At 40.1% G+C, this 22,773-nt stretch overlaps 1 protein-coding gene and 2 long non-coding RNA genes across 4 annotated transcripts in view; 1 reads left to right on the top strand and 2 right to left on the bottom strand.

The window, feature by feature from the left end:
• Nucleotides 1-22,773, top strand: part of LOC126594029 (uncharacterized) — a 61,671-nt gene that overhangs the window by 7,064 nt on the left and 31,834 nt on the right. The window lies entirely within an intron of this gene.
• Nucleotides 7,805-9,263, bottom strand: LOC126594033 (uncharacterized). Its single transcript, XR_007613106.1, has 5 exons — nt 9,178-9,263; nt 8,766-8,834; nt 8,597-8,686; nt 8,214-8,328; nt 7,805-7,875 (listed from the first exon to the last, which is right to left on the bottom strand). It is a non-coding gene; the product is annotated as an uncharacterized LOC126594033 (long non-coding RNA).
• Nucleotides 9,366-11,810, bottom strand: LOC126594035 (uncharacterized). 2 transcript variants are annotated; one of them, XR_007613108.1, is made up of 5 exons: nt 11,533-11,810; nt 11,086-11,365; nt 10,420-10,482; nt 10,111-10,186; nt 9,366-9,459 (listed from the first exon to the last, which is right to left on the bottom strand). It is a non-coding gene; the product is annotated as an uncharacterized LOC126594035 (long non-coding RNA). The 2 variants fall into 2 exon arrangements; XR_007613107.1 differs by having other exon boundaries at nt 11,086-11,807.

Raw genomic sequence — 22,773 nt, 5'->3', positions numbered from 1 at the left:
CATTAGACTGGGGATGAGCTGGAGAGGCAAAGCATAAGTTGATGTTGAACTTAGAGCAGAACAACCTGAACTTCTTGTTGTCAAACTGTCGCCCATTGTCAGTGACTATCGCATTGGGAATGCCGAATCTACAAAGGATGTTCTTCCACACGAAGTCTTCTATCTTTGCCTCAGTAATGGTTGCCAAGGGTTCTACTTCGGCCCACTTCGTGAAGTAGTCCACTGCAACGACTGCGTAACAGACTTTGCCCTTCCCTGCCGGCATTGGGCCGATCAAATCAAGTCCCCACTGGGCGAAGGGCCAAGGGCTGATCATAGGAGTAAGAGGCTCTGGAGGGGAATGAGGAATAGTTGCATATCGTTGACATTTGTCACATGAGCGGGATACTTTGATGGCATCCTGGTGGAGTGTTGGCCAGTAATATCCTTGGCGAAAAGTCTTGTGTGCTAGGGACCGAGATCCAGCATGATCTCCACAGACTCCCTCATGTATTTCCCGAAGGACGATTTCCGCCTCGGCAGGTGTAAGACACCTTAAGTATGGCAGGCTAAAACCTCGCTTATAGAGTTGATCATTGATGATCAGGTAGCGGGTAGACTTGTATCGAATTTGCTTAGCCTGGACTTTATCATTTGGGAGGGTGCCATGAGCAAGGAAATTATAGATCGGGGTGATCCAACTATCCCCTTGTTGTAAGTTGCATACTTCTGCGGCCATGGTGCTTGGTGTTGCCAACAGTTCGACATGAATTTTTCTTCCAATCTTGTCTTCCACAGCTGAGGCGAGGCGAGCCAGGGCGTCTGCATGACTGTTTGCCGCTCGAGGAACTTGGGTGATCTGGTAGTGGAAGTGCTTGAGCAAAAGTTGTGTTTGCGCAAGATATGCTGCCATGGAGCTGTCCTTAGCATCAAAGTTGTTGGTAACCTGGTTGACCACTAATTGGGAGTCACTGAAAATATCAATTTGTTTAACCCCGAGGTGTTTGGCCAAACGTAATCCTGCCAGAAGGGCTTCATACTCGGCCTCATTGTTTGATGCCTTGAATTTGAAACGAAGAGCATACTCCATTGCTACTTTGTCGGGCGTAGTCAAGACTAGTCCCGCTCCACAGCCCTGTTGGTTGGATGAGCCATCAACATACAGACTCCATGCTGAGGTCGTTGATTCTACTTTCTGAGCTTCCGATGGTAATGAAGCTACTGCTTCAGGTGTAGAAGCAATGTCAACAGGATATGTGAAGTCGGCGATGAAATCTGCTACTGCTTGACCTTTTTCGGCTGGTTTTGGTTGGTAGGAGATGTCAAACTCACCCAATGCTATCGCCCATTTGATCATTCGCCCAGACGTGTCAGGACTCTGGAGTATCTGTCGAAGAGGGTGATTGGTAAGCACGATGATGGCGTGTGCTTGGAAATAAGGGCGAAGTTTCCGAGCAGACATGACCAATGCTAGAGCTAATTTCTCAATGTTGGAGTATCGTGTCTCCGCATCTTGTAGGGCCTTGCTAGCGTAGTAGACGGGCCGTTCGACACCACTGTCCATTCGAATAAGAACAGAACTGACTGCTGAAGCCGAAACCGATAGATAGATGATGAGAGTGTCACCAACTTCTGGTTTGGAGAGCAGAGGGGCTTTACTCATGTACTCTTTGAGGTTCCTGAATGCCTTGGCACATTCCTCCGTCCATGTAATGTACTTCTTATTTCCCTTGAGTGCTTTGAAGAAAGGAGCACATCTGTCTGTGGCCTTAGAGATGAATCTGGTTAAGGCTGCCACCTTGCCAGTAAGGCTTTGGATGTCTTTTGAAGTTATTGGCTCTTTCATGTCGAGGATTGCTTTGATCTTTTCAGGGTTAGCTTCAATGCCTCGTTGGCTAATCATGAAGCCTAAGAATTTGCCAGAGCCCACGCCGAAGGCACATTTGTTGGGGTTCAACCTCATTCGATACCTCTTTAGAATGGTGAAAGTTTCAGATAGGTCGGTGATGTGTTGGTCAGCATGTTTGCTTTTGACGAGCATATCATCAACGTAAACTTCCATGTTCTTCCCAATTTGTTCGGCGAACATTGAATTGACCAGTCTCTGATAAGTTGCTCCTGCATTCTTTAGGCCGAAAGGCATGACTTTATAGCAATATAGTCCCCTGTCAGTAGTGAAGGCCGTGTGTTCTTGGTCTGAGGGGTTCATGAGGATTTGGTTGTATCCTGAATAAGCGTCCATAAAGCTCAAGAGCTCACACCCTGCCGTAGAGTCTATAAGCCTGTCAATAAGAGGAAGAGGGAAACTATCTTTCGGACACCCTTTGTTTAGGTCGGTGTAGTCAACACACATCCTCCACAAGACCTTTTGAAGCGAAAGACTTTCTTTGGTCGAATTTTTCCTAACAAGGACCACATTTGCTACCCATGTCGGGTAATTGACTTCGCGGACAAAGCCTATGCCTTTGAGTTTTTCAACTTCTGCTTTCATTGCCTCGTATCGTTCAGCATCATAAGATCTTCGCTTCTGTCTCACCGGCTTGATCTTGGGGTCAATACTCAAACGATGACAGATGACATCGGGAGAGATGCCTGGCATGTCCTCGTATGACCAGGCGAAGACTTCAGTGTTCTCTTTCAAAAAAGATATCAATGCTAACCGAAGGGGTGGTGACAATGTGGTGCCAATATTCACCATGCGGTCTGGATGATCTCTTGAGATAGGTACATTCTCCAACTCTTCAGCAGGTTGGGCTTGCTGGGTGAAAGAGTCATCTCGAGGATCATCGGGTTGATTGTTGCTATCAGGAAGATCCAAGGTCGCTTCATCTAGGCTGGTCTTTGTGACTTGGTCATGTACAGACAGGGTTTCCTTGGGTCCGGGCAAGTGTTGTTGCTTAACTGAAGTGTTGTAACATGATCGTGCACTAAGCTGATCTCCTCTGATGTAGCCGTTGCCATGGGGGGTTGGAAATTTCATCAACAGCATATGCGTGGATACCATAGCCTTGAGATCATTGATGCCTGTGCGCCCAAAGATGACATTGTATGCCGTTGGGCAGTCAACCACTAGGAAGTTAGTGGTAATGGTAGCCGTGTAAGGGCCTGTACCAATAGTAAAGGGTAAATGTATGCTCCCTAAGGGTTGCACGATATCACCGGAGAAGCTTATCAGAGGGGAAATCGAGCGATCGAGCAAGTGTTCAGCTACACTGAGTGCCCTGAAAGCTTCGGCAAACATGATATTGACCGAAGCCCCTGTGTCTACGAGGATTCGTCGAACATCAAAGTTGGCTATGTGAGCCTCCACGATCAATGGGTCGTTATGAGGGTAGATGATGCCTCTTTCTTCCTCAGGGTAGAAACATATCGGATCCCAGTTAGGTTTTTGATACTTCCCTCCCCTGACGTCTTCCACGTGAAACACTTGGTGACCAGGCCTCAGACTTCGTTCACTGTTTTTCATGGCCCTATTGGAAGATTCAGATATGGGTGTGCCGCCGCTTATGGAATATATGACATTCACCTGGCGTTGGTTACGGTTATCCCTTTGAGGGTGAAGAAGGAATTGATCAATTTTTCCTTCTCGTGCCAAAGCTTCAATACGATCACGGAGGATGATACATTTCTCGCTATCATGGCCGTTATGCTCATGGTAGCAACAAAACGTGCCCGCGTTATTCGGGGGCGTGTAATCTAGGTGCCTCGGCTTTGGCTTTGGTATCAGGTGAGCTATGCTGGGGTAAATGGCCGCGCATGTGGCATTCAAGGGCGTGTATGTCTCATACCTTGGGGTAGGGGGTATCTTGACGCGGGTTTGACCCACTGCATTGACTGCCTGGGGGCGAGCGTTATTGTGGCGATACCCTTGGTTATCGAGATAGTGTCCCTTACTCTTTTTACTGAAAGAAGAGTGATGAGGATGGAAATCCTTCCTCTTGCCTTGAAATTGATATGTCTGTTGATTTGGTGAAGCATTATGCAAGGCATGGGGAGGTGCCACTGCTGTTTGGGAAGTCGAGGTCTTCTCATTTAGGTGAGTCTGGCTTCCACCTCCCACTTGTTGATAAAAGGATGGTTGTAGGGGGTTTCTCCTGATATGTCTTTGCCTCGGCGGAGGCATGGTTATAAGCCTGCGCCATCACCTCAGAGTAAGTCTTCCAAGTATTGGCATTGATCATGTATTTAAAGAAACAATCACGTAGGCCTGCCGTGAAGGCTTTGAGGGCAGTCTTGTCGTCTGCCTCGGCACACCGGGAGTATTCATGGCTGAAGCGGCCAGCATACATACGTAATGACTCGTCTGGCTTCTGGCGGATAGTGTACAAGTCATCTGCAGAGTGCAAGCGATCGGTTTGGAAAATGTGTTGGGAAACAAATAGTTTCCTCAATTCCTCAAATGAGTCTACCGTCTCAGGTGTAAGACGACAATACCAATTTAGAGCTCCACCAGAAAGGGTGGAGGGGAAGAGAAGACATCGCTCTTCGTCGGTGTGCATCCGGTATGCCATGGTGGACTCAAAGAGGTTAAGGTGCTCAATCGGGTCCTCTTTCCCAGTATAAAGTTGCAAGCCAAGCTTTTGCTTTGTCTTTGCTTGAAGGGGGGTGTTGAGGATCCTCCTTGTAAGAGGGCCAGGCCTGGGTTGGTTCCAGTCAGGTATTTCAGCCTGACGTTCAGCCTTCAACTTGTTTACTTCCTCAAGAAGTTGTAGGACAAGGGGGTCCTGAGCGGAGTTATGTGCCACTGGAGCTTTCTTTCGTAAATCTCCATCTCCTCTTGGAATTAGGAAGGTTTGATCAAGGGCATGTGATTTTTCCCTGGACTCGCTGTACTGGCTTCCAGGGTATGTCTGTCGGAACACCTCTGAGTCCCCTGTACCCTCATGTCTCTCTAGGACTTGTTGCCCCTTCCCCAAATTGGTGGCCGGCTTGGGCCGTGGCAGGGGACCGAGTCTCTCGGAAATCCTTGGGTCATTAATCTTTGAGCTTATATGGATGGAATTCTCTCGACGTTGCTTCAGGAAATCCCGACAATCGCGAAAGACGGCTTTCGATCCTTCTGCCCCTTCAGCAAAGAGGTGTCTCCCTCCACTTCTCATGGTTCGGGTCGAAGCAACTGGGTTAAGAGAAGCCTCATGTTGATTATCAAGTCGAGGGGTAATCTATTCCCTATCAGGGATATCTATGTCGAATGCATGTGACCCTCCATGTTGGAGGGCACCCAGTTGATGGTTGACTTCCACGGGGGCAACAAGCTCGCGTGTCTGAGCTTGCCTAGCTTCGTGGAGTGTCTCGAAGAGCTTCTCATATTGCTCCTGGAGGACCTCATTCCTCATTGCTATCTTGTTGTTCTGAGCTTCCAACTCATCGACTTTAGCTTGAAGAAGAACTCGTTTTCCTTCCTTCTTTCGTTGTTTCGCACTATGTGCAAGGGGGGTGTCATTCTGTGTGCTGTGGCTTCCTTCGCTTCCCATGCTGGAGAGGGATGCCTGATCAAAAGAAAGTGTACGAATGATAGAAACCAGCTTGACACAGCTGAAGAGAGTAGGAATAAGTGTCGTTTCCCACAGACGGCGCCAAATGTTGATGCACAAAATCAGCGAAGACTTTGGTACAACAGAAAGTGTCAGGTTTTATGACCTTCGCTTGGTTGCTTCGGTCACTAGTGAGGATAAGTACGTAAATGAATAGAGACAGAGAAGCAAACACAGGATGTACGTGGTTCACCCAGATTGGCTACGTCCACGGAGTAGAGGAGTTCTTATTAGTAGTGAAGGGCTTACACAAGTACAAAGGATCAAGCTCTCAATTTAGTGAGTTCTTGTGAATGATTTAACACAAATGGCATTAGGCAATATTGTGGGGGAATGACCCCTATTTATAGAAAAACTTGTAGCTTTGTCACATTGACATGTGTCATGTTATGATTGGTTCTTGATGTTGACACGTGCTGCGCTCTGATTGGCTTCTAATCTTGACACGTGTCGAGTAGTGATTGGCCTCCTGGTCGGAGGGGAACTCTTCTGGGTCCTTGACAGTATAGCGTTGGCCGGTGCTCGGTAGTTTCGGGATTGGTCAAGTATGGTACAAACAATCTGCATTAACAGAAACAATAACTTATGTCAGTGCATTCAAACCAAACCCATAAATCAATTCCTAAAATCAACTGCAAATCACAAAGTTACCCAAAAAAAATCCAGCAAAGAACCAAAATACCTGAAAATTACTATATTAACATTCCCTCCACCCCAAAATCAGAAAATTTGAAATTAGAGTTTGATAACATTGTACATAGAAAGCAAGGAATCGATAATTTTGGTGGTTTCCCAGGAAAATAATGAGATTGCAGAGATCATATTCATACATGGATGCGCAAATACACAGACACTATAGAGCCCATTTGATGAAAAAAAAAATAGAGATGCTCAGAGATTCAACACACACTATACATAGATCCATGGCTTAGAATTTCTCAGATCCGGTTAAATTTATAAAAAAAAAAAAATTAAGGATGTGAATTTATACCTCTGACAGTCTGAGCTCCGTTCCCCCGATTCCTTCGCTGGCTTGGTGCAAACCTGAGGAGATAGGCAATTAGGGATAAGAAAACTGGCGGCCGTGGTTTAGTTATTTGAGAGAATTCGAGAGAAAAGAAAAAGGAGAAGAAGAAGGGGATGCCCCTTCCCTTCTGAGATTGTCAATAACATCTGAAGTACTTAACACCCATACACTATATTTACACACATAAACTAATCAGCACTCATAACATGTCAATGGTCCAATGATTATGGAGTTCAAAATTTATATAAGAAAGGGCCAATCAAATCATAAATTAGAATGACAACATGTAAGTAATTAAGAATTATTACTTGCTTAGTCAGTTCCTTCTTGCCACTTCAAGGATTATTCAATTCAACCCGATTTGATCAAACTGCATCATCCAACAAAACAAAAAATAAATGAATTAAAAAGAAAATTAGGGGAACTAAATTAAATATACACTGACTGACTTTTCGGCTAGAAAACCCAAAAAGAGCAATTACATAGCAGTGCATAATGACGGAATTTCTATGAAAAAATATGAATGAGTTTTCAATTAATAATTGAGGCCGAAATAAAGAAGGCCTTTCTCACCTTTGATGCAAGGCGGACAACAAATTCATTATGGATTAATGTATAATATCTAAGATCCTTTTTTTTTTATTGACTGATGCTTTCAACATCATCCACCTAATTCATATCACACATCCATACATAGCTGAGAATGCTTATTCCCACCACCATTGCATTGTTACTTTAGTATGTTTTTTCACTAAGAAGAAAAGGAAAGAGCATCATGAAAAATTTAGTTCCAATATAGCTGAGAACAATTATAATAGCACAGATAAAAAAGGCACTATCAAAGAAATCAAAGGTTGTTTTAATAGAAAGGAAAAAAGCAGCAATGAGAAAAATTCACATGTTATTACCTTAAACTGGAGTTAAAATTACTCACCCTTTTTTTTTTCATTGCACCAAGACAAAAATAAAGAAAGACTTCTAATCCCATAAATAGCAAATACTCTACTATCCTAAATTCCTAATTCCACTTGACTTCGCTACCTCACACCTCTGTCCCGTCTCCCATCAACTAAAAACACTCCCAAATCACACCAGCCAGCCATACAAAGCCACTGGCCACATCAAATATTAGGCACGATTCAGGTAACCAAATTCAAAGAATACAGTTCAGATAACAAAATGCAAAGAACAAAATACATATGGTAAAATTCAAGAACATGATTCAAAGGATTTGAACTATATCGTGTTGAAAACTTACCGAAGAGCGACAATTCTAGGGCAGTAGCGGTCAGGCTTCTTGACTTCTCCAGCTGTGGGTGCTGATTTTATTGAAGCCTCAAAATTAAAACAATTAGCAACTTAGATCCAATAATCTGATTGTTTCTCGGAAAAAATAGCTTGCAATACAGATTTTGCAGCACTACTTAAGAGAGAATTAAATCCAAGTATGAAAAATTGAATGAATCAATTACATTAGATATCATATATTGTCAGCAACAATAATTAACCGATTCAAATGTATCTAGCTAGTATGGATTGAACAGCCACTTCAATTGGGAAAAAGAAGATGCAAAATCGAGCAGCCACTTGGATGATCAATGGATTATTCCATCTAGAAAATGATAAATATATACATATAGAGAGGCAGAGAGAAGAGAGGGAAGCATTATTACCATTTGGCGGCATTGATAGGTGCAGAGCAATTGATTCTTGTTTGATCCTCCATGTCTTCTCTATGCCTTCAGTCTCCAAATAGCCTCCCTCAATTGGTAGAAGCCAATGATAATTCTGATAAAAAACAAAACAAACATTCAAATCAATTGTTATCAGTATTACATGGACTAAAAGAACAGAAGAAGCAAGATTTCATGTAGAAGATCGCTTGTATAAACTAAATCCAGTAAATCAGAAAAAAAATGTAATACAACAGTACACGACTGGAAAAGAGAGAGTACAAAATCCAGTCTACTGCTTAAGCATGACTCTACGTAAGATTCTTTTTCCTTCCATTAAAGTTTGAACAGACCAACATATCACATTAAGGAAAACAAATCACCTTCTCAGCCTTGGCAGCAGCTTGTGCAGATTTTCCATACAATTCTTCTCTAACAGCAAGTTGACCCTTCAATTTCTTATCTTTCAAGCCCTGAAAACACAAAATCCAAGATGCAGTGACAAATAAACATGTATACGTTTCATGAAAACTCAAAGTTTCTAGGCCATACCTCCAAATTTGCTTCTGCTCCTCTAAGAAACTTCTTCGCTCTCTTATCTAACTCATCAGAAATCTTCTTCTGCAAATTAAGGTACTGCCCATTTTATTTTCTCATTCCCTTTTTAAGAAAATTATGTGCACGTAAGAGCCTAAAGTTCGGCTCTCACGTTGGTGAGTTAAATAGTGCAATGTACAAAAGGTGAGAGCTTAATCCAAAGCTATCATAACTAAAATACCAAAATATCATGCAATCCGACTAAACATGTAACAGCAACCATCAAAGAATTGAAAATTTACTAATAACATGAACCAAAGACCAATTTTGAATAATCAGGAATGATGACGTTTTAACATTGACATAGTGTGTTTGTGTGTGAGAGAGATGGAAATAGAGTTAGAGTTCGACAAATGCAGATATCAACCTTAAGATTCCCTCTGGTTCAAATGGTGCAAGCACCATTGAGGAGAATCAGACGGCAGAGGTCGATAGTCCGAAGAATTCCTGAAACACAAAGGATTAAAAAATTTGGATTATCATCAATGAAATGCACTAATACAGAACTTAAATTCTGATATTCAATAAACAGGATGTTGATAAAGGTTATGCTTGCCTGGAATAACCGGATTGATAAGGTGAAAATTTTGAGGCTTTAAGGTCTGAGCTAAAAGTTGAAGCTTCTACTTTCCAACTCGGGAAGAAATAACTGTGAAAATGCACAAAATAAAAGGCTTGATTTCCAAACCATTAAAAGGAAATTAAGAAATTAATTTATATATTTAATTTGGGTGAGGGATTTGAACAGAAAACCCATTTGTTCAATCCTCCAGATTCATGTTTTTTTTCCAAACCATTAACGAACAAAAAGAAAAGGTGCGCAATTTACTCAAACCCACAAAATTAAAATTAATTACACCATAATCAGGCAAAAGATTCAAAATTCACAATGTAAAAACCCAAATTAAACATAAAATTCAAAATTAACGACGCAACAACCAGAACCTAGATATGAACATTTCATCAAAACCTAAACCCTAGACAGGCACAAATGTTCATTTCTTCATAGAAAATTTACAAAAATTTAAAGAATGACAACCCCAGCAAAACAAAATCCAAACATATCCAAAATTAGCAAGATAGACACAAACCCAAAAGCAAATCAGCCTCTCACACTAAGCAAACACGGTAGCAGCCATACACGCCCGTGGCCCTTTCATCTCAGGAGGTCATGACGTACGACGGAATAACCAAAAATACCAAAGAAAGCGCAGATTCCAAACAAACCCAAATCGAAATGAACCCTAGGAATTGAAATTCTGAATTGAAAATTCAAATTGGGGGAGCTCTGAAATTTTACCTAAATAGCTACTTAGGAGTTGCCGCAGCACCATTAATTCACAACTAAGCTGTAGCCATATACATTCCTCAACAATCTTTGAATTTTAATTAAAACAAAAAAAATATTAGAAAATGGTTAAAGATAAGTTATATAACCGCAGGCATATCTGACACACCCCGTCCCGAAGGAGGGCATGCTGGTTACGTCACGCCAGCACGCCTTGATTCTAGGATCGGGGTGTGTCAGTATCCATTCCTCAGCAATCTTTCAATTTTAATTAAAACGCAAAAAATAAAAAATAAAAAGGGTAAATGATAAGTTACACACCTGATCCAGAAAGCATTTGCAAACTCCCACAACAAAACCCTAAAATTGGAAGATAAACGTTTCCTGCAACCAAAAATGAAATCAAACAAAAGATCCACACGCAAATCAGCAAAAAATGAAGAAAGCATTTAGCAAGAATCAAATTTTACAACAATCAATTAAAAAAATTTCTAAAGATGAAATGTTCCATTTGTCCTAATAATATTAGGTTATATATATGTAGCAATAAGATTACACAATACAGCAGTTTTGTGTAGATCCAAATACATGTAGGTGTTTCTTTCAGTCATCTTTTCAGACTTTTCGTTAATGGTAATTTTCATTAATTGTTTGAGCTCTACTGTACCGTTCTTTGATCGTTTTCATTATATCAGTTGCTTTCTGGTGTTCATGTAACTAAACTCGTATGATATCCGATGCCAAAAATCGAAATTGTAATGTTATTGCTCCGGAAGGATGAAAAGCAAACAAATCACCAGCATATCATATAAATTGCAAATCTAGAATACAAACTATAGAAACAAAGCCAAATTGTTCAGTATCTCCACCAAAATATTGATAGACTATACATAAATTACACCAAGACACAAACAGAGATGCATAGAATTCTACAATTTTGCCCCAAATTAGACCAAAAGGAAGACAAACAGGGGAAAACCCACATACCTCCCACTACGAATGAGCCGTATGATTCCAGACCGAAATCCTGATCCCATCAGGGCTCAAAACCCGAAACTTTGGAGAGAGAATCAAGCAGCTGAAGAGCACTGCCGCAGTTCCATCAAGTAACACGACCAGTACAGCAAAGCAAGAGGGAAATATGGAGGTCCTCGCCTCAGGCTCGTATGAGAGCTGGTTGGGTTCAACTCCTCAGACTCTCGTGTCCCGTTAACTACAGGCCCCCATACTTTTCTCTTTACCCTTGTGCAAGCGAAAACCAAAAATCCTAGGAAAATGAGCAAGAAGCTTAAGCAGAAAAAAGAACATATTTTCAACCACCAAAACCCAATACCCATTTAAGCATTCACGAACGAAAAATCTAAATACAGAGTGAAAGATCAACAAACTGAAAACCCCCAAAAAAAAGCCACAAAAAAGAAGAAGAAAACTGACCTTAAAACAGAAGACAATACACAGAACAGAGAGTGCATCCCCAAAATGAGAGAAAATGAAACAAAGGAACCCCAAAACCTAACCCAACATTTCACATCTATGGTAACAGCAAAGAATGGAATAAAAAATGGAACTTAGCTTTCGAAATCCAGCCATTGATCCGACATGCAAACGGGAACGGACGATCCAGAGTGATTCATGAACTGAGGGGACCTTACTCGGCTCTGTTCATCATCCGACCCCTCCCTCTCTCTTTCTCTCGCTGTCTCCCTTCCACTCACCCATGCCAGGATCCCTCTCCCTCTCTCTCTCGCTCTGTCTCTCCCTCTTTCTCTATCGGAGGCATGGCCTCCCATCCCCGAAACCCTCATTGAATGACAGCATACCCAAACCCACCCTAATCCGTCTCAAGCGTACAGGACAAAATTACCCTCCTAACTTTTAATAACTACGTTCCAACCCAGCCCCAAATCCCATGGTTTTTTTGTAAATAAAGCAAAATCGAGGGGGGACGAATTGACCTCAAAGGACAAAATTACCCTCTGAAATTTTGAGAATCACCCTCCCAACCCACTCCCATTCGGCTGGTATTGTTGTAAATAAAGCAAAATCAAAACCAACGTGAACAGTGCCTGCCCTCCCCCCTACTTTAGAATAAGTAATTAGTGTAGATTCATATCGCATGTACTAAAGTAAAACATTGTTTGGTTTTCATGACCCGGGCCACTATTGTTCTGTAACTGAACCTGATATATGCTGGATGCTAACTTTACATAAAACCCCAGTTCCTCATGTCTGTTTTTCCGAAAATCTGACTGGCTACTATTGGATTGTAATTGCAGGCCTCTTATCCGGATAATAGGTGATCGGTTCCCTTGGCAGGTGAAGAGTGCGATTTTGTCTACCTTGACAATCATGATAAGAAAGGGTGGAATGGCATTGAAACCTTTTCTTCCTCAGCTTCAAACAACATTTGTAAAGTGTCTACAGGATAGCACAAGGTTGGCTTATAGTACAATCTTCTAGTAATGTTTTGCTCATGTATGCTTTTTGGTTCACGGGTCCTCGATTTGTAGTTATTTTGTCCTTTCAATGGTGCTTGTATTAGTAGTGATATCTCAGCTAATGTCCCTGGTGTGAAAATAGCTATAATTATAATGATTTCAATTCAACCGCTTGTGTTTTAAATTTTCATATAATTCCACTGTTGGGGCACTAGTAGTTCAGCTTGTTTCCTCCATATATTCTGCTCATTAAATACTTTTCAAGTGCAGAATCGTTCGTTCAAGTGCTGCCCTTGCACTCGGAAAGCTTAGTGCTCTCAGTACCCGGGTTGACCCTTTAGTTGGAGACCTCCTTTCCAGTTTGCAGGTAATTGTAAGTTAGGATCTTCGTGCACATAAATTTAATTGTTAGTTAGGATCTTTCATGCACTTAAATTTCAAAACTCGATTGAACATATCTTTCTCTTGTCACTGTCAGGCTCCGGATAGTGGGGTTCGGGAGGCATGTTTGTCTGCTCTCGAAGGTGTCGTAAAGCATGCTGGAAAAAGTGTGAGCAGTGCTGTTAGAACTCGTCTCTACTCGCACCTTAAGGACTTGATTCATCATGATGATGACCAGGTTCGGATATCTGCTGCAAGCATTTTGGGCATCACATCCCAGGTATGTCATGGATAATTCTGGATTAGCAATTACGGATTCTAGAAGTATTTTTCACTTAATCATGAAGTTCAAGATCCTGGATCTGCTCGTTTTTTAAAATGGTTTTCTTTATTGTTGACCTAACTATTCTCTTTCAGTACCTAGAAGATGATCAACTGACGGAGCTGCTTCAGGAACTCTCTGATTTGCCATCATCTCTTAGCTTGTCTGCCAGGCATGGCTCCGTACTCACAATATCATCCATGCTCAGGCACAACCCTTCCACTATTTGTTTGTCTCCAGAGTTTCCGTCTATCTTGGGCCGGCTTAAAGACGCCTTGACTGATGAGAAGGTATTTAATCCTCATAGTTGCATTTTAAATTTTTTTTTCTTATAATTAATTTATGCTTTACAAAGTAGTGACATTCTTTTCTAAACAGTTCCCCCTGCGTGAAACATCGACCAAGTGTTGGAAGCTAACCAGCTCCTGGAGTCGGGGAGTCGAAGGCAGCAAGATACTCCCGAGCAAAAAGGATGTCATCTGCATCGAAGAAGAAGAAAGAAAATGAAGGGTTCTAGTCTCCAACGGCTAGTTTTGTTTTTAAATGTTTGTGTAAGTGTGAGTGACAAGTGTACACTCCAGATTAAATCATTTAACCCCAAAATGAAGGGTTAAGATGTAATCTGGAGTAGTAAGGCTTAATGGTTGTTAAAGCCTCTTGTCAATCACCTTTTGTAGAAAGTATGGGTGATGGAAATGCACCATACTCTTGTGTAAAAAATCACTCTACTTATTCAATTAAGTCTGCTGCATTATTTGCATAGCAGAAACCAATCTCCAAGTTATCTTTTTCAATTTCTCTACTATCCTACCAAAAGAAACCGATTCAAACACTCAATCAAAAACACAAAATAAACAAACTTTATCATGGCCTCAGAGCTTTGTTATTGATCTTACAACTTTCGGGGCGTAATCTGTGCAAGATAAGATCTTTGGGAGCACCAACGTAGTGTCTTCTATAACAATAATCAACAAACAATTCTGGAAATGAAAGGATCCAGCAGTAGCAGTGAGCTAAAAGCTCTAGTCTTTGATGGGGAGAATTATGATTTTTGGAGAATAAGAATGACAACCATTTTCAAATCCTATGATCTATGGGATATGGTTCAACATGGGTATGAACTACCTGAGATGGAGATCGATGCTCTAGAGGAGGATCTCACAGAAACACAACTCAAAACACTGAAGCAGAATCGGATGGAGGATGCTAGAGCACTTGGAATCATTCAAGGTGCTGTCTCAGACACCATTTTTCCGAGGATAGCAAATGAAGAGACTGCAAAGGGAGCTTGGGAAGTTTTACAGCAAGAATACAGAGGAGACACCAAAGTTAGAAAGGTAAAACTTCAGTCCCTTAGAAGAGATTTTGAGTATACAAGAATGAGGGAAAATGAGCTGTTAAAAGACTACTTCACTAGGCTGTTTGATGTTGTAAACAAGATGAAAACATATGGTGAGGAACTGCCTAATGAAAGAATTGTCCAAAAACTGTTGATTAGTTTGACTAAACCCTATGATTCAATAGTGAGTGTTATAGAAGAAACCAAAGACACTGAAACACTCAGTGTACAAGAGGTGATGGCATCCTTAAGAGCTTTTGATCAAAGGCTCGAGAGGCATGCTGACTCTGCACCTGAGAAAGCCTTTCAAACACTCAATGTTGGATCTAGCAGTCAAGCCAGTGCAAGCAATCAGAAACCACAGTGGAAGGGCAAAAGCAAGAAATGGGAAGGAAAAGGGTATCACAACTCAAGACCTAACCAAGGCAGCAACACCAATGTAGGTCCAAGAACCAAGCAGCAATGTAAGCACTGTGATAAATTCCACCTTGGAGAGTGTTGGTTCAAGGACAAGCCTAGATGCCACAAATGCAACAGGTTTGGGCACATTATGAAGGACTGCAGATCAAAGAATGTGCAACAAGTAAACTGTGCAAATCAAGTGGAAGAAGAAGCAAATGTGTTCTGTGCTTTCAATGCAAAAATGGAGAGAAACAATGAAGTATGGTACATTGACAGTGGCTGCAGCAACCACATGACTGCACATGAGTCTTTACTTATTGACATCGACACAAACTTCACTGGAAAAGTGAAAATGGGTGATGGAAACATTGTCAAAGCCACTGGAAGAGGAACTCTGGTTATCAACACCAAGAAAGGAAGAAGATGTATAAGGGAGGTGATGCTAGTGCCTGGATTGGATGAGAATCTACTTAGTGTGGGTCAAATGATGGAGCATGGCTATTTCCTACTCTTTGGGGGAACTGTGGTTGAGATCTATGATGACAGATCCCTATCAAACTTGGTGACCAAAGTGGAAGTGAAAAACAGAAGCTTTCCACTTGTACTGAAGTACTTAGAAGAAGTGGCAAAGAAAGCAAGTGTGACAAGTTCTATGAAACTATAGCACAAGAGACTTGGTCATTTAAACATGACAAGCTTACAAAATCTGCAAAAGGATGAAATGGTGCAAGGTATACCAAAAATGGATCAATGCAATGAAATCTGTGAAGGGTGTGTGTTTGGCAAGCATCACAGAGATTCATTTGAAGCTGGAAAGGCTTGGAGGGCAACAAAGCCACTCGAATTGATTCACTCAGATGTGTGTGGACCAATGAGAACAACAACAATCAGTGGAAACAGGTATTTCCTAACCTTCATTGATGATTATTCACGGATGTGTTGGGTGTATTTCATGAGGTTCAAGTCTGAGGTATTCACAATATTCAAGAAGTTTAAGGCAATGGTGGAATTGCAAAGTGGATACCAAATCAAAAGACTAAGAAGTGATAGGGGTGGTGAGTACACCTCACATGAGTTCAATGTATTCTGTGAAGATGTAGGGTTGGAGAAGCAACTCACTGTGGCATATACACCACAACAGAATGGGATTGCAGAAAGGAAGAATAGGACTATAGTCGAAATGGCTAAGTCTATGATGCATGAGAAGAACATGCCTTATAAATTTTGGGGTGAAGCTGTGAACACCTCAGTGTATCTATTGAATAGGTGTCCTACTAAGGCATTGGAGAAGAAGACTCCATTTGAAGTGTTCAGTGGAAGGAAGCCTTCTGTGAAGCATCTGAGAGTGTTTGGCTCAGTATGCTACAATCTCATCCCTCATCAACTAAGGCACAAGTTGGAGAAATCAAGTAACAAGGGTGTTTTTGTAGGCTATGGTACCAGTGAGAAAGGATACAGAGTTTATAATGTATTGACTCAAAAGATAATCCTATCAAGGGATGTTATCTTTGATGAAGACTCAATGTGGAACTGGGATACAATGGTAGAGGAAAAGGACAGTGTCTCTCTACAAATTGACCTAAACAAAAGGCAAACAAGGGAGCCTATAGAGACCTCAGTTCAAGAAGAAGTCACAGATAATGGTGACATACAAGGGACCCCACAGCAAGCTACTATGAGTCCACAATCAAGTCAATCACAGACAACAACTCCTAGTTCAACTCCAGTAAGATTGAGAAATCTGGATGAGATTTATGCTACATGTAATTACTGTGTAGTAGAACCAGAAACGTATGAAGAAGCTGAGAAAGACAAAGCTTGGAAGAAAGCAATGAAGGAAGAGCTTGAAATGATAGAAAAGAATGACACTTGGGAACTTGTAAATCGACCAAGTGAGAAGCCTGTGATTGGTGTAAAATGGGTGTACAAAGTGAAGCTAAATCTAGATGGTTCTGTGCAAAAGAACAAGGCCAGGTTAGTGGCCAAAGGTTACTCACAGAAACCTGGTGTAGACTTCAATGAAACCTTTGCTCCAGTAGCAAGGTTAGACACCATAAGGACCTTGATAGCACTAGCAGCCAAGAAGGGTTGGAAGCTGCATCAATTGGATGTTAAATCTGCATTTCTAAATGGAGTGCTAGAGGAGGAAGTGTTTGTGGAACAACCTCAAGGGTTCACAAATCAAGAGTTTCCAGAAAAAGTGTACAAGTTGAGGAAGGCTCTTTATGGCCTAAAACAAGCTCCAAGAGCTTGGTACAGTGAGATTGATTCATATTTCATTGAGAAACGATTTCAGAAAAGTCCTAGTGAAGCTACACTCTACACCAAGACAGAAAGCAACAACAAGACACTCATTGTCTCAATCTATGTGGATGATGTTGTCTACACTGGAAATGATGCTGCAATGATGGAAGAGTTCAAGGAAGAAATGATGAAGAGGTACGAGATGACTGACCTAGGCCTCTTGCATCATTTTCTTGGCATTGGGGTAATTCAAAAAGCAAGTAGCATCTTTATTCATCAAAAGAAGTATGCTGAAACTTTGCTTGAAAAGTTTGGTTTGAAGGGTTGCAAACCAGTTTCTACACCCTTAATTGCAAATGAGAAGCTCAAGAAGGAGGATGGAAGTGAACCTGCAGATGCTAGTCTCTATAAAAGCATTGTTGGCAGTCTATTGTATCTAACTGCAACAAGGCCGGATCTGATGTTCTCAGCAAGCCTACTTTCTAGGTTTATGCAGAATCCTAGCAAGATACATATGGGCACGGCTAAGAGAGTGCTAAGATATGTACAAGGAACTCTTGATTATGGGATCAAATATGAGATGGGAAAGTCATCTATTCTAATTGGATTCTGTGACAGTGACTGGGGTGGCAGTGAGGATGATAGTAGAAGCACATCGGGCTATGCTTTCACTTTCGGATCAGGGGTTTTTTCATGGGCCTCTGTGAAGCAACAAAGTGTTGCACTGTCCACAGCCGAGGCAGAGTATGTGAGTGCATCAGAAGCTACATCTCAAGCCATTTGGCTAAGGTTCATACTTAAAGATTTTGGCGAATTGCAAGTTGAAGCCACACCACTTCCGTGTGACAACACCTCTGCAATTGCCATGACTAAAAACCCAGTATTTCATCAGAGAACAAAACACATCAAGAGAAGATATCATTTCATCAGAGAAGCATTGCAAGACAACACAATCAAGCTAATCTATTGCAGCACAGAAGATCAGATCGCAGACATATTCACAAAAGCACTACCGAATGAGAGATTCAATTACCTGAGGGGTTTGCTCGGATTGACTCCCAGAAGCAGTTTAGAAGGGAGTGTTGGAAGCTAACCAGCTCCTGGAGTCGGGGAGTCGAAGGCAGCAAGATACTCCCGAGCAAAAAGGATGTCATCTGCATCGAAGAAGAAGAAAGAAAATGAAGGGTTCTAGTCTCCAACGGCTAGTTTTGTTTTTAAATGTTTGTGTAAGTGTGTGAGTGACAAGTGTACACTCCAGATTAAATCATTTAACCCCAAAATGAAGGGTTAAGATGTAATCTGGAGTAGTAAGGCTTAATGGTTGTTAAAGCCTCTTGTCAATCACCTTTTGTAGAAAGTATGGGTGATGGAAATGCACCATACTCTTGTGTAAAAAATCACTCTACTTATTCAATTAAGTCTGCTGCATTATTTGCATAGCAGAAACCAATCTCCAAGTTATCTTTTTCAATTTCTCTACTATCCTACCAAAAGAAACCGATTCAAACACTCAATCAAAAACACAAAATAAACAAACTTTATCACCAAGGCATTTGGGAGACTTCTGATTCACAAGCTCCGAAGTGATCCTTCTAATAAATCACTCCATTTGGAAATAATATCGTCCTTAGTGTCAGCTTTGCGCGATGATTCTAGTGAAGTTAGAAGAAAGGCATTATCTGCTATAAAACGAGGTTCCAAGGTATGTGCTTTGTGCTTTTGGAATTGCATTAAGGAACCGTACATATAATTAAGGACTTTATGCACGGCAATCTGTATTACAGGAAAATGCTTCAGTTATTTTGGCTGATATCAATATTATTGGACCGGCTCTTGCTGAATGCTTGAAAGATGGAAGTACTCCCGTGAGACTTGCAGCGGAAAGATGTGCTCTGCATGCTTTCCAATTGTCAAAGGGTACTTTTTTTCTTCTCCACTGTTTTACTGCTATTGTTACAGTGTTTCTGCAAGAAGATTTCAGCTGTAAGAGCGTTTCGGTTTCACATTTTCCAGGTCCTGAAAATATTCAAGCTGCACAAAAATTCATCACAGGCTTGGATGCCAGAAGAATGTCAAAGCTTCCCGAAAATAGGTATATATAGATACAAAAGAAAATAATATACGGTGATGGATTTTACCAGTGCTTGATATATAACAAAAGACATGTTAGTTTACCATGATCGTTTCCCTGCTCTGGTTTTGGTCACTGGTTTGAAATGCTTGTTACGTCTTGGAATTGCAGCGATGATAGTGAAGATGGTGAGGACGCGGCAAGTGGCTGAAAAATCGTTTCTTTCCAAGGCCGATGTTTTGTTTTCCTAATAGTAGAGAGGTATAGAAAATCCATATGTTTGGGATGCCTGCAGTAGTTTTCATGGCACCTTTCGATCACAGAACCGCGGATGTACTGAGATATCACAACCATAGAGGCCAATTTACCCAATTTTCGTTTGCTGGGTTGTTTCAAGTTCAAAGTAAGTGTTAATTGGATACAATCAAGGATCTTGTATACAACGAGAGCGATGCGCTTCGGCTTGCCCTTATTTTGTAAGCTACATTTTGTAAGTTCATACGTGATCTCTCAACAAATTTTATGCCACTCGTTTTTCATTACCTCATCTTCTTCAGCCAGTGGAATCGCACAATTGACCATGGCAAATGTTGGCGAGCATGGTTTTATTCTTTTTTCTCCCCTTGATCGGAGAGGTTATGAGTTCGCAGCAGAAGAATTTTTCCGACGACTATTTCTCGCTATGTCGTCGCTATAGGCCCCTTGGTGGAGTTTAGGGTGAGAACTATACTTAGTCGCAGTTGATCTCTCCGTCTAATTATATCCTCCCTCGAATTTATTAATTTGTCGCTAAAAGTAGTCCCGCTGTAGGATATGACAAACAAATTGCAAAATCTGAAAATGCTGTGAGAAAATGTTCGAGTCAAAGGGGAATAAAACCTTGGAATTATGATGTTTGCTCTCTAAACCAATGGCATGTACGAAGTGACATTTTGCTTGAAGACATAATTTAGTTCTAGCATCTTGTAGGCTAGGGTTTGGTGATGGACGGTCACAAGGGATTCAAGCCAAGTGAGCAGACATACATTGCAAAATGATAGAAATAAAAGATTAGAAATGCACTTCATGACCGTTATGTAGGTTATAAAGGTAATCAGCATAATTAAACATGTAGAACGTCTAAAAGCAAATTAGTATTGCAGCAAGGCTCATAAAATGGCATTTGTCCATGCTATATATGTCGTCGAACCAAACTAGTAATGAAAAGCAGGCTCATTTTAAGAAAAGAAAACTAGAAACTACTCACTCAATTACACACACACACACACACATATATATATATATATATATATGGGGACAAATCATTGACATCACATTTTTTACTTTGTTAGGCATCGGAGATATACTTTTTTACATTATGAGCTAAAGACTCTTCATTATATATTTTCACAATTTGGTCCACAGATCGAGTATGGAACTAAGTAATCTACTATTAGCAGAAAACAATCACAGTTAAACCAAACCGCCATCTAAAAATCGAGCAATTGCATTTTTCAACTTTCAAAATGTGCTTCTTACAAAAATATATGAATTACCTATCTGGATCTAATACTATGATTGTCACCTCCCAATAGCCATGAAATCCATATGTGATAGACACGCATAAACAAGTTAGTGTTTCAAAATGTTACTGGGCTAGAAAGCGCATTTATTTCAGACACATATTGTTATGAGGACTATATTATTCTAAACCCACCAAATTGAGTGCTAATCTAAACCCTAATTTGAAAACAATAAGTGGTATCTATTTGGGGTGTGCGGCAAGATATGAACATCATGATCAAGATGGGGAAGAAATTAGAAAAAAACGAAAAACTTGGTAAAAAGATAGTAGGGGAGGATGAATGAAGAAAAAAAGAGTCAAAGGACAAGTGAGCAAATTAATGAAAAACAATTAATGAGATAGGTGAGAGTAGAAAATCTCAATTAAAAGGATTTTAGAATTTTATTTTCAATAAAAATTATTTGAATAGAGAAAATTAATTGGACTAAATAGATTGCATCTCAACTATTAAAAATAGACTCATTTAATGGTTTAAAACTTGTGTCAAATCTTGTGTTTTTTTTTTTAATTGTGCTACGGATTCGCCTCCTTTATTAGTTGCCATTGCCCCCAATTGTAACATATATTGGTAACTAAAGACCATTGCTACCGCACAATGTATTTCCTGTGGTGACAGAAGAGAACAAAATCAACAGTATAAAAATTCAACACAACGGCTCCATGTATCACAATTTACTTATTTAAGTAATGCCAGCATATGATTTCTCATTTGGGTTATTCACATGCAACACTGGCAAAAACTATGATTTAAAAAAGGGTCATTTTGGTTTCGGTCCCTTATTAACCTAATTGTTAGATTAAAATCTTGTTTGTTTAAATATTTTGATCGAGGTCTTTAGCATCATTTAAAATATTAAACTCATGTATTTATGCATTTAATGTCCCTCAAATTATGAAATTTAACCAAATTCAAATAATATTTTAAAAATATAGTAAATACTTAAAAATCAATAATAGAATAATATTGTTCTTCACAAAATTATAGCAAAAAATTAATGTACCCACATAATTATTAACATATTTAAAAAAAAAACTACTGATATATTTTAAAACATAAAATAAATACATATAATTAGCATGGGTACATTTAGCAAAATTAAAAATGGGTACAAATAAATTTTAAAAATATTTGTACAAATACAAATAAAAGTTTACAATATATGGGCAAAAAAAAGAATTTAATATATGGGTACAAATTAAAGCTGAAAATAAAATTGGTACAAATTAAAAAAAGGGTTGCAAATTAAAAATGGGTACGAACTAAAAATAAAAATATATGATAAAAAATTTAGCCATAAATATAAATATATTAAATGTAACGTTTCTAACACTAAATGAATGTATTTAGAAATAAAAAATATTTTATTATTGAAATAATTAATAGCGTTTATTAAAACCTAAGGACCTTAATCAAAAATTGAAAAAGAATAAAGTTTTAATCAATGGAATAGCAAAAAGAGGGATGGAAACCTAATTTTTCCTTTTTTTAATCACTTTATATACTTTGAAGAATTAATATCGTCTAATCTTGTATTTTATCTATTTTTAAAGTACAGGTTGATTTATGTAATGCGACTTGGTGCTACAATTTTCTGTGTTCTGGATTTATCCAAACAAACAGCAAGATAGCCATTGGAGCTTCCATTTCCCCAGTCTCATCCTATGCCGGCAACCAATACGACGTCTCCATTCTCCTATGGAAGGTAATCGACATCATGCAATATTAACATACAAATTAATTAAGATGGAGGAACATATTTGTTAATAAAGGCATGTATTTATTATAGGATCCAAAGCTAGAGAATTGGTGGTTGGGATTGGGAGACAATACCCTAGTTGGGTACTGGCCAGCAGAGCTGTTCACACACTTGGCGGACAAGGCAACCATGGTGGAATGGGGCGGAGAGGTGGTGA

Source organism: Malus sylvestris, chromosome 12 (assembly GCF_916048215.2).
Source record: "Malus sylvestris chromosome 12, drMalSylv7.2, whole genome shotgun sequence".
Taxonomy (NCBI): Eukaryota; Viridiplantae; Streptophyta; class Magnoliopsida; order Rosales; family Rosaceae; genus Malus; species Malus sylvestris.
Note: the sequence above shows the minus strand (reverse complement) of the source record. Positions and strands in the feature narration are given on the sequence as shown.